Below are 8895 nucleotides of genomic sequence, written 5' to 3' on the forward strand. Positions count from 1 at the left end.
ACTAGGTTGATATACAAGATAGATTGGCCAATTATAAATAGACGATGCCTTGAATTCTTGTGTAAGTGAAATGGTGTTAACTGGCTAAAAGATAGTCTCAACGAATGCTTCACAAAACTTCAACGGATGCTCAGATAAAGCTTCAACGGATGTTCTATAAAGCTTCAACGGATGATCATCCTGAGCATCAACGGATGATCATACATAGCTTCAACGGATGATCCAGTGAAGCTTCAACGGATGTTTAAATTCAAAAGAGCAGTTGATAGTGACTTGACAGTCATATGCGTTGATTGTATGCAAAAGGAATGTGGCAGCCTATTAAGCAGGATTATGAGAACAAAGAAGTATTACCATTTCCATGCAATTGTGAAGATATTCAAAGATGCTGGAAAAGAGTAGTGAAGCAGCATGAAGTTAGACTAGATATGTTTTGTTTTATTATCCTGTCTTATTATCATGTAAACTTGACGATATATAAACCAAGTGTAGCTAGTATAACAACAACAACTAAGCAAACACATTTAAAAGAGAGATAGAAAAAGCTGTACTTGTTAAAAATTTCTCTGTAGTTTGTTTGTTCTACTTGTAAGCAACTGTGAGCTATTCAAACTTCACAGGGTTCTCATTCGATATATATATATATATATATATATATATATATATATATATATATATATATATATGGTGGAAACCTTCAAATCCACCAGAAAGTTTTAAAAGCTTGTGTTTTTATTACTTTATGTTTTGATTTAAATAACTATTTCATTCCGCAATCTACAAATCAAATACTTATATATTTATTAAGTTAGAAATGTTTTAAAATCTTGAAAAAGTAGCCAGAATTACATTCAACCCCCCTTCTGTAATTCTTGTTATATTGTTAGGAAATAACATATACGATTTCTGAAAAAGCTGAACAAATTTGGTGAACTCTGTGTCCAGTATTTGATTTTTGCAAACGATATGTGTTTCCCGACTGGAATCGGGTCACTGAGCAAGACTGACAAGTCAGGTTCGCGTTTATAAGTCATTGGATGTCGTTACAGGCCTCGAAATAGCGATATTTAGTTTTTAGAAAGCTGATTTTATTTTTTTGAATTTTGGTAAATATGTTGTGCTTGATTATATAATCTGAACTATGATATGTGATACCATGTTAAGATTATAAGTGTTTTGTTATGTGTCATGTGATGTCATGGTTTATGGTTATGACCTTAAAACCCTTTAGTTAATGGTTTTTTTATTTATAGTTTTGGTTTCTAAATATGACTTGCATGTCATTTATTCTTTGTAATCGTTTATCTCGAATGTAACTCGAGTTATTCTTGTAATTATATTAGAACATTTTTTTATTATATTATGTAATTATTAATGGAGACTTGCAAGTAAGAAGGTGGTCCAAAAGAGAAGAAGCAACTATGGAAGAAAGAAGAATGAAGACTTATAATTGTATTTATATTATTCACCATAGATTGAACTTGATCCTTTCATTAGCTTGAAAGGGATCACATAGGATAAAGGTCATAACCAAGCACATTTACATATCGCACTTTACATATTGATGTATGAATGTATGTGTAGAATAGTTAATGATGCATGCTTTAATTAGATTAATCATGCACAAATGTATGTATTAGATACGTCACCCATGTTATGCCTGCTTAAACAAGATAAAATCTGTAACGACTCAAGATTTTAAAATTTACAAACTATTATGAGATTCTCGTGTTTATGAAACACAGAATAAAGTACGAATCTTCTTCATTTCCGACATGGGGTGATTTTGTTAAAATGGGTTCATTGAACTTGTAAGGTTGCGGGTTTTAAGCGAGACCGATGTGACTCCCTTACTATCTGGAAAACAAACCATTGAAGAGTATTGATTTGAAGTATTTTATTCAAGGAAAAATTGGGAATCTCTTTTTATGGGACCGTGATCGTTTTAATACTAACAAAACCCTAATGTTTATATTAAGTTGTTTAGATGCCTTCCAATATGTCCAACACGTTAACCCCTAGATCAATAAGGAGTGGGTTTGCCAGAGCGAAGTACTCCCATCTATTGTGGGACGGTGTGTTGAAGTAAATGATACTTTTTAGACCTTTGGGTTTGACTTAACCAAGTTACCACAATAGGATTGTGAACTTAGAGGCATAGAGTTTGGTGAGATTTATTGGATAAATACGAATAAATATTGTTTCACTAAACTATCCAAGAGTTATATAGTTGATATAATCGACAAATGTTGTGTACCTAAGTAATCTTATTTTGGGAGAAAAGCCAAAGCTGACCTAAGATATGATGAAATATGGAACTTGGCTCACTAGAAAGTATATAAAAGATATTATTTTCAAATTAATAGTTAGGGCTATTAGTTTGATAAAAATAGTGGGAGATATATATTTTGAATATATATGAATAATCACTTGAACATAATCTAATAATCATCTGTAGACTAATTTATCTTATGCGTTTATAAACATTGTAGATATCAAATGACAAACAATTCAAACAACTTCTTTGTGTGATCAGTCCTTGAGAAGGACAAGCTGACAGGAACAAACTTCCTTGACTGGCAGAGGAACTTGAGGATTGTCCTCAAACAAGAGCGCAAGCTCTATGTAATAGATATTCCTCGCCCTACACCTCTTCCTGAAGGAGCATCCCGTGCATACTGTTTATCAGAAACATATCGATGATGACACGGATGTTCAATGTCTCATGTTAGCGACCATGAGTGCTGAACTTCAGAAACAACATGAGAATATGGATTCTTATGATATGATTGAGCACCTTAAACGTATGTTTGAAGGATAGGCTCGTTAAGAGAGGTTCATACTTTCAAGTTGTTGAACACATGTAAGCAGGGAAAACGTGATCCGGTTGGACCACATGTTATAGGGATGAGAGGGTATATTGAGTACCTTGCCAAATTGGGTGACCCGATTGCTATGGAGCACCAGTTTGATCTGATTTTGCAATCTTTAACAACAGCTATTCTCAATTTGTGATGAATTACAATATAAATGAGATAGATAAGAACCCCACCGAATTGTTGGCAATGTTGAAAACTGCTGAGACCAACATTCAGAAGGCGTTCCTTGTTCCCATGTTGATGGTGAATAATGGGAAGACCAAAGGAAAGGGTAAATGGAAAGGCAAGAGGAAGATGAGATCTAAATCTAATGCCAATCCGAAACCTGATTTGATCAAGGCCTTGAAGCCTAAAGGTGGTGTTCCAAAGGTTGGTGATTGTCAATATTGTAAGAAACCAGGTCACTGGAAGAGGAACTATCATGCTTATTTGGAGGATCTGAAGAAGAAGGCTGTTTTTGCCGCTTCTGATTCAGGTATTTATGTTATAGAAGTCAATTTGTCTACTTCTACATCTTGGGTATTAGATACTAGATGTGGTTCTCACATTTGTATAAATGTGCAGGAACTGCAGGGAAGTAGGACACTGGAGAAGGGAGAAGTAGACCTACGAGTTGGCAATGGAGCAAAGGTCGCTGCTTTAGCTGTAGGGACTTATCATTTATCGTTTCCCGTTGGGCTTGTTTTAGAACTAGATAACTGTTTTTACGTGCCTGCGATTTGCAGAAACATTAACTCGATTTCTTGTTTGGACAAGAAAGGTTTTTCATTTTTGATTCAGAACAATAGTTGTTCCTTTTCATTGAATAATGTTACCTATGGGGTTGCATGTTTGTTTAACGGTTTATATGTTCTTGATTTAGATACTCCTGTCTATAACATAAATAATGGTAATAAACGTATTAAAATGAAAGACTCAAATCAAACATACCTTTGGCATTGTCGTTTAGGTCACATAAATGAGAAACGCATTTCCAAATTATATCAAGATGGTTACTTGGATAAGTTTGATTTTGAATCATACGAAGAATGCAAATCTTGTCTCACTGAAAAATGGCTAAAGCTCTTTTTACCGGACAAGGTGAAAGGGCCACCAAACGATTAGGACTTATACATAGTGATGTATGTGGTCCAATGCGTATGATGGCAAGATGTGGCTTTTACTACTTCATTACATTTACTGAGGATTTCAGTAGATATGGATATGTGTAACTTTTGAAGATCAAAAAATCCGATTCTTTTGAAAAGTTCAAAGAATACAAGGCCGAAGTGGATAAGAAAACACGGGAAAGTATAAAAGTTCTACGATCAGATCGTAGAGGAGAATACTTAACCCTCGATTTTAAAGATTTCTTGAAAGAGTATGGTATCATATCACACCTTACTCCTCCTAGAACACCTCAATGGAATAAAGTTTCTGAGAGGAGAAATCGTACCTTTTTGGATATGGTGCGATCGATGATGCATCTAGCAGATCTTTCAATAAGTTTCTGGGGTTATGCTCTAGAAACAGCTACATATACACTAAACCGAGTTCCAACTAAATCGGTTAGAAAGAGTTCGTATGAGATATGGACTGAGAAACGTCACATCATGTCGTTTATAAAAGTATGGAGATGCAATGCATTTATGAAAGCTTGGTGTCTGACAAGCTAGGACCAAAATTGGATAAATGTTATTTTGCGAGATATCCTGAAGAAATAAAAGGGTATAGTTTCTATAATCCTACCGAGAATAAAGTATTTATTGCTTGAACCGTTGTATTTCTTGAAAGAGAGTTACTTTCCAAGAAAATTAGTGGAATGATATAGATCTTGATGAAGATCGAGTTATACAAAATTACATTGAACCTGAGTTGAAAAGTGGGCAGGAAGTACATCAAGATGTTCCTGCTCCGGAAACACAGGTTGTTCGTAGATCTAGTAGGGCTCGTCATGAGCCAGAGAGATATTATGGATTTCTCTTGACTCAAGATGATGATGTAATGCTCATAGACAATGATGAGCCTCTTACCTACCAAGAAGCTATGAACAATCCAGACTCCAAGAAATGGCTAGAGGACATGAAATCCGAGATGGAGTCCATGTATCAAAATAAAGTATGGACTTTAGTTGATCCACCTGAAGGGGTAAAACCTATAGGGTGTAAATGGGTTTTCAAGAAGAAAATTGACATGAACGGTAAAGTACAAACCTATAAAGCGCGACTAGTGGCAAAAGGTTTCAAACAAATTCATGGTATAGACTATGATGAGAATTTTTCACCAGTTGCTATGGTCAAGTCCATCAGGATTTTGCTAACAATAGCTGCTTACTACGACTATGAGATTTGGCAAATGGATGTCAAAATTGCTTTCTTAAATGGATTCCTTGAAGAGGATATATACATGATATAACCTGAGGGTTTTTTCGATCCCGAGTTTGCTAAGATGGTCTGTAAGTTGCTTCGATCTATTTAAGGATTGAAGTAAGCCTCAAGGAGATGGAATTGTCATTTTGACGAAAAAGTCAAAGAATTTGGCTTTATTCAAAATGAAGATGAACCATGCGTTTACAAGAAGGTTAGTGGGGGCCATGTGGTATTCCTAGTATTATATGTAGATGACATATTACTAATAGGAAATGGCATACCTTCTCTACAGGCTGTTAAGACTTGGTTGAGAAATAGGTTCTTGATGAAGGACTTAGGCGATGCTACCTATATATTAGGGATCAAGATCTATAGAGATAGATCAAGGAAATTAATTAGCCTAAGTCAGATTATATACATTGACAAATTATTGTATCATTTTGGGATGCAAGGGGCAAAAAGAGGATATGTCTCAATGTCTCATGGGATATTGATCTCAAAAGATAATTGCCCTAAATCATTAAATCATAAGGGCTGTATGAGAAAAGTTCCATATGCTTCGGCAATTGGATCTATAATATATACGATGATATGTACTCATCCTGATGTTTCGTATGCCTTGATCATGATGAGCAGATACCAGTCTAATCCATGTGAGGATCAGTGGACAGCTGTCAAGAATATTCTCAAGTACTTAAAGAGGACTAAAGATTCATTCTTGGTGTACGGAGGAGATGAGAAGCTGGATGTAAAGGGTTACACTGATGCTAGCTTCTAGACAGACAGAGACTATTCAATATCTCAGTCAGGTTTTGTGCTTTGCCTTAATATAGGTGCTGTAAGCGGAAAGAGTTCAAAGCAAGAGATTCTATAATGGAAACTCAGTATATTGTTGCCAGTGAAGCAACCAAGGAGGGTGTTTGGATACGGAAATTCATAATGAGATTTGGTGTGGTTCCATCGATCACAAATCTAGTTGATCTTTACTGTGATAATAATGGAGCCATCGTGCAGGCTAAAAAACCAAGGTCCCATTACCGGGCAAAGCATATACTTATGAGATTTCACCTTCTTCGAGAGATTAACGAACGAGGAGATATACATATATGTGAAGTGCATATTGATGATAGTATTGCAGACCTGCTGACTAAGGCTTTGTCGCAGCAAAAGCATGAAGGTCATACTAGTACCATGGGTATTAGATACATGGGTGATTGGCTCTAGTGAAAGTGGGAGATTGTTAGTATGTGTTCCCCAGAGACAACACTATTATGTTTATGTTATGAGACATTTGGATTATTAATTATGATTCTATGAATTATTCTTTAGTAATTTATTATATCTTTATTTTTTGCAATATAATGTTAAATTAATAAATATCCTTGGGATATGATATTTAAATCTATATCTGTAAGTACGTGACTTAGAAATGAGATTATGAGAATAGTATTGATATTACTAAAGGTCCCTAGTCAAGTATTATTGTTAAGGGACGATAATAAATACATTGAGAATAGTGTGTTTGTTAATTGATGATTACATCTCATTGATCATAGGTATGGTGATACTAAAGTCAAAACACAGGCACATGTATTATATACATGGTGCTGGATTAACCCGTTGTGAGATACTACATGTTTATAGTATCATAAGTTAATCTCATAGTGATAATGATGTATTGGTCCTTAGACCCGAAGTCATTATATTTCTATACGAGAATTAATATACTTTGATACTATTGAAAGTTATCCTTGACCGGGTAATAATAAAAGTAGACATTGGGTTTATTATGAATCGTATGAGAAATATGAATGATTTTGTTAGATATATTTGATAATGTCATGGATAATATAATTTATGTTTAGATTTCAGATCTTACTTAACAGGACAAATCAATACTTAACTGTTGATCAGTACTTATACTGGAAGTCAGGACTTAAGGATATCAGTACTTATATTATCAAGAGATAATCATCAGAAGTTAGATATCAGAACATAAGTGTTGAAGGACGATCAGATAAGGACAGTAGCTGATTAAAGGAAAGAAGATCGAGATAAATATAAGAAGAGATATGCATGAAGAAGGAGTTCCGTGAAGAATGGAATATTTGGAAGAAAAGATATCTGATTGATATATTTTAGGAAGCAGAATTATATTCCATATCAATTAGCGATTATCTTGTAACTGTGTAGTACATAAACACAGTCATAGGGTTTACACTATTAGTGTTATCATATTCGAGAAGATTATTTATTGTAATCCTGGCAGCTCTCGTGATATTTGTTCATCACTGAGAGGTAACAGTTCCACACTGTAACAGAATTTATTGTTTCAATAAAGTTTGTTTTCTGTTACTTAATATCGATTTGATTGTATTATACACTGTATTCACCCCCCTCTACAGTGTGTGTGACCTAACAAGTGGTATCAGAGCCTATCTGTTAACACACATACAGTTAAAGATCCAAACATAATCATGTCGGACACAGAAACTCCAACTAAGCCTACCAAAACTGAGGAACCACCAAAGACACAAATTCAGAGTCGGTATGAGACCATCAGAGTTCCCATACTGAGACCATCTGAATATCCCATTATGGAAGGTAAGGATGACCATGTTCCTGGAAGCAACATATCTAGAATACCTTGATAGAATCAAGGAAGGGCCTCATAAACCAACCAAGCTCGCAGTTGCAGTTGCAGGTGAAGCAGCAAAGACCGTACCAAAGGAGAAGAGTGATTATACTGCTGAAGATATAACATCAATTGCTAAGGATGCTAAGGTACGACACTTATTGCATAGTGCCATTGATAATATAATGTCAAACAGGGTAATCAACTGCAAGACTGCTAAGGAGATATGGGATGCTCTGGAAACAAGGTGTCAGGGAACTGACACAATTAAGAAGAACATGAAGACAATACTCACTCAAGAGTATGAACATTTTAACTCAAGGACTAATGAGTCATTGAATGATTTATATGATACATTTGTCAAACTTTTGAATGATTTGTCATTGGTTGATAAAGAGTATGATCTTGAAGATTCAAACCTTAAATTTCTGTTAGCTCTTCCTGAATGCTGGGATTTGAAGGCAACGACAATAAGAGACAACTACAATCTTGATGAAACAACTCTTGATGAAATCTATGGAATGCTCAAGACTCATGAACTTGAGATGGAACAAAGAAGCAAGAGGAAAGGAGGAAAGTCAAGGACAGTTGCTCTTAAGGCTGAAGAAGAATCCCCCAAAGCAGCTTCCTCAAGGAAAGACAAGGGTAAAGCTCTTTTCATAAAGTCTGAAACTGAGTCATCAAGTTCTGAAAGTAATGATGACTCAGATTCTGAAAGCTTGCCTGAGACTGATGCTGATGAGGAGATGATGAAGCTGTGTGCTCTTATGGTGAAAGGAATCACAAAGATTGCATACAGGAAGTTCAGGAAGGGAAAGAAGTTTTCCAGGAAAGGCATAAGTTCTGACAAGAAGAATTTCAGAAGATCTGAAAGCAGAGGATGAAAGTCTGACAGAGGAGATTATACCAATGTTAAATGCTATAACTGTGGTGAGAAAGGCCACATATCTCCTGATTGTAAGAAGGCAAAGGGTGACAAAGGCAAGGCTCTTGTCACAAAGCAGAAATGCTGGACAGACATCTCAGAATCTGA

Source organism: Apium graveolens, chromosome 8, assembly GCF_009905375.1.
Source record: "Apium graveolens cultivar Ventura chromosome 8, ASM990537v1, whole genome shotgun sequence".
Lineage (NCBI taxonomy): Eukaryota > Viridiplantae > Streptophyta > Magnoliopsida > Apiales > Apiaceae > Apium > Apium graveolens.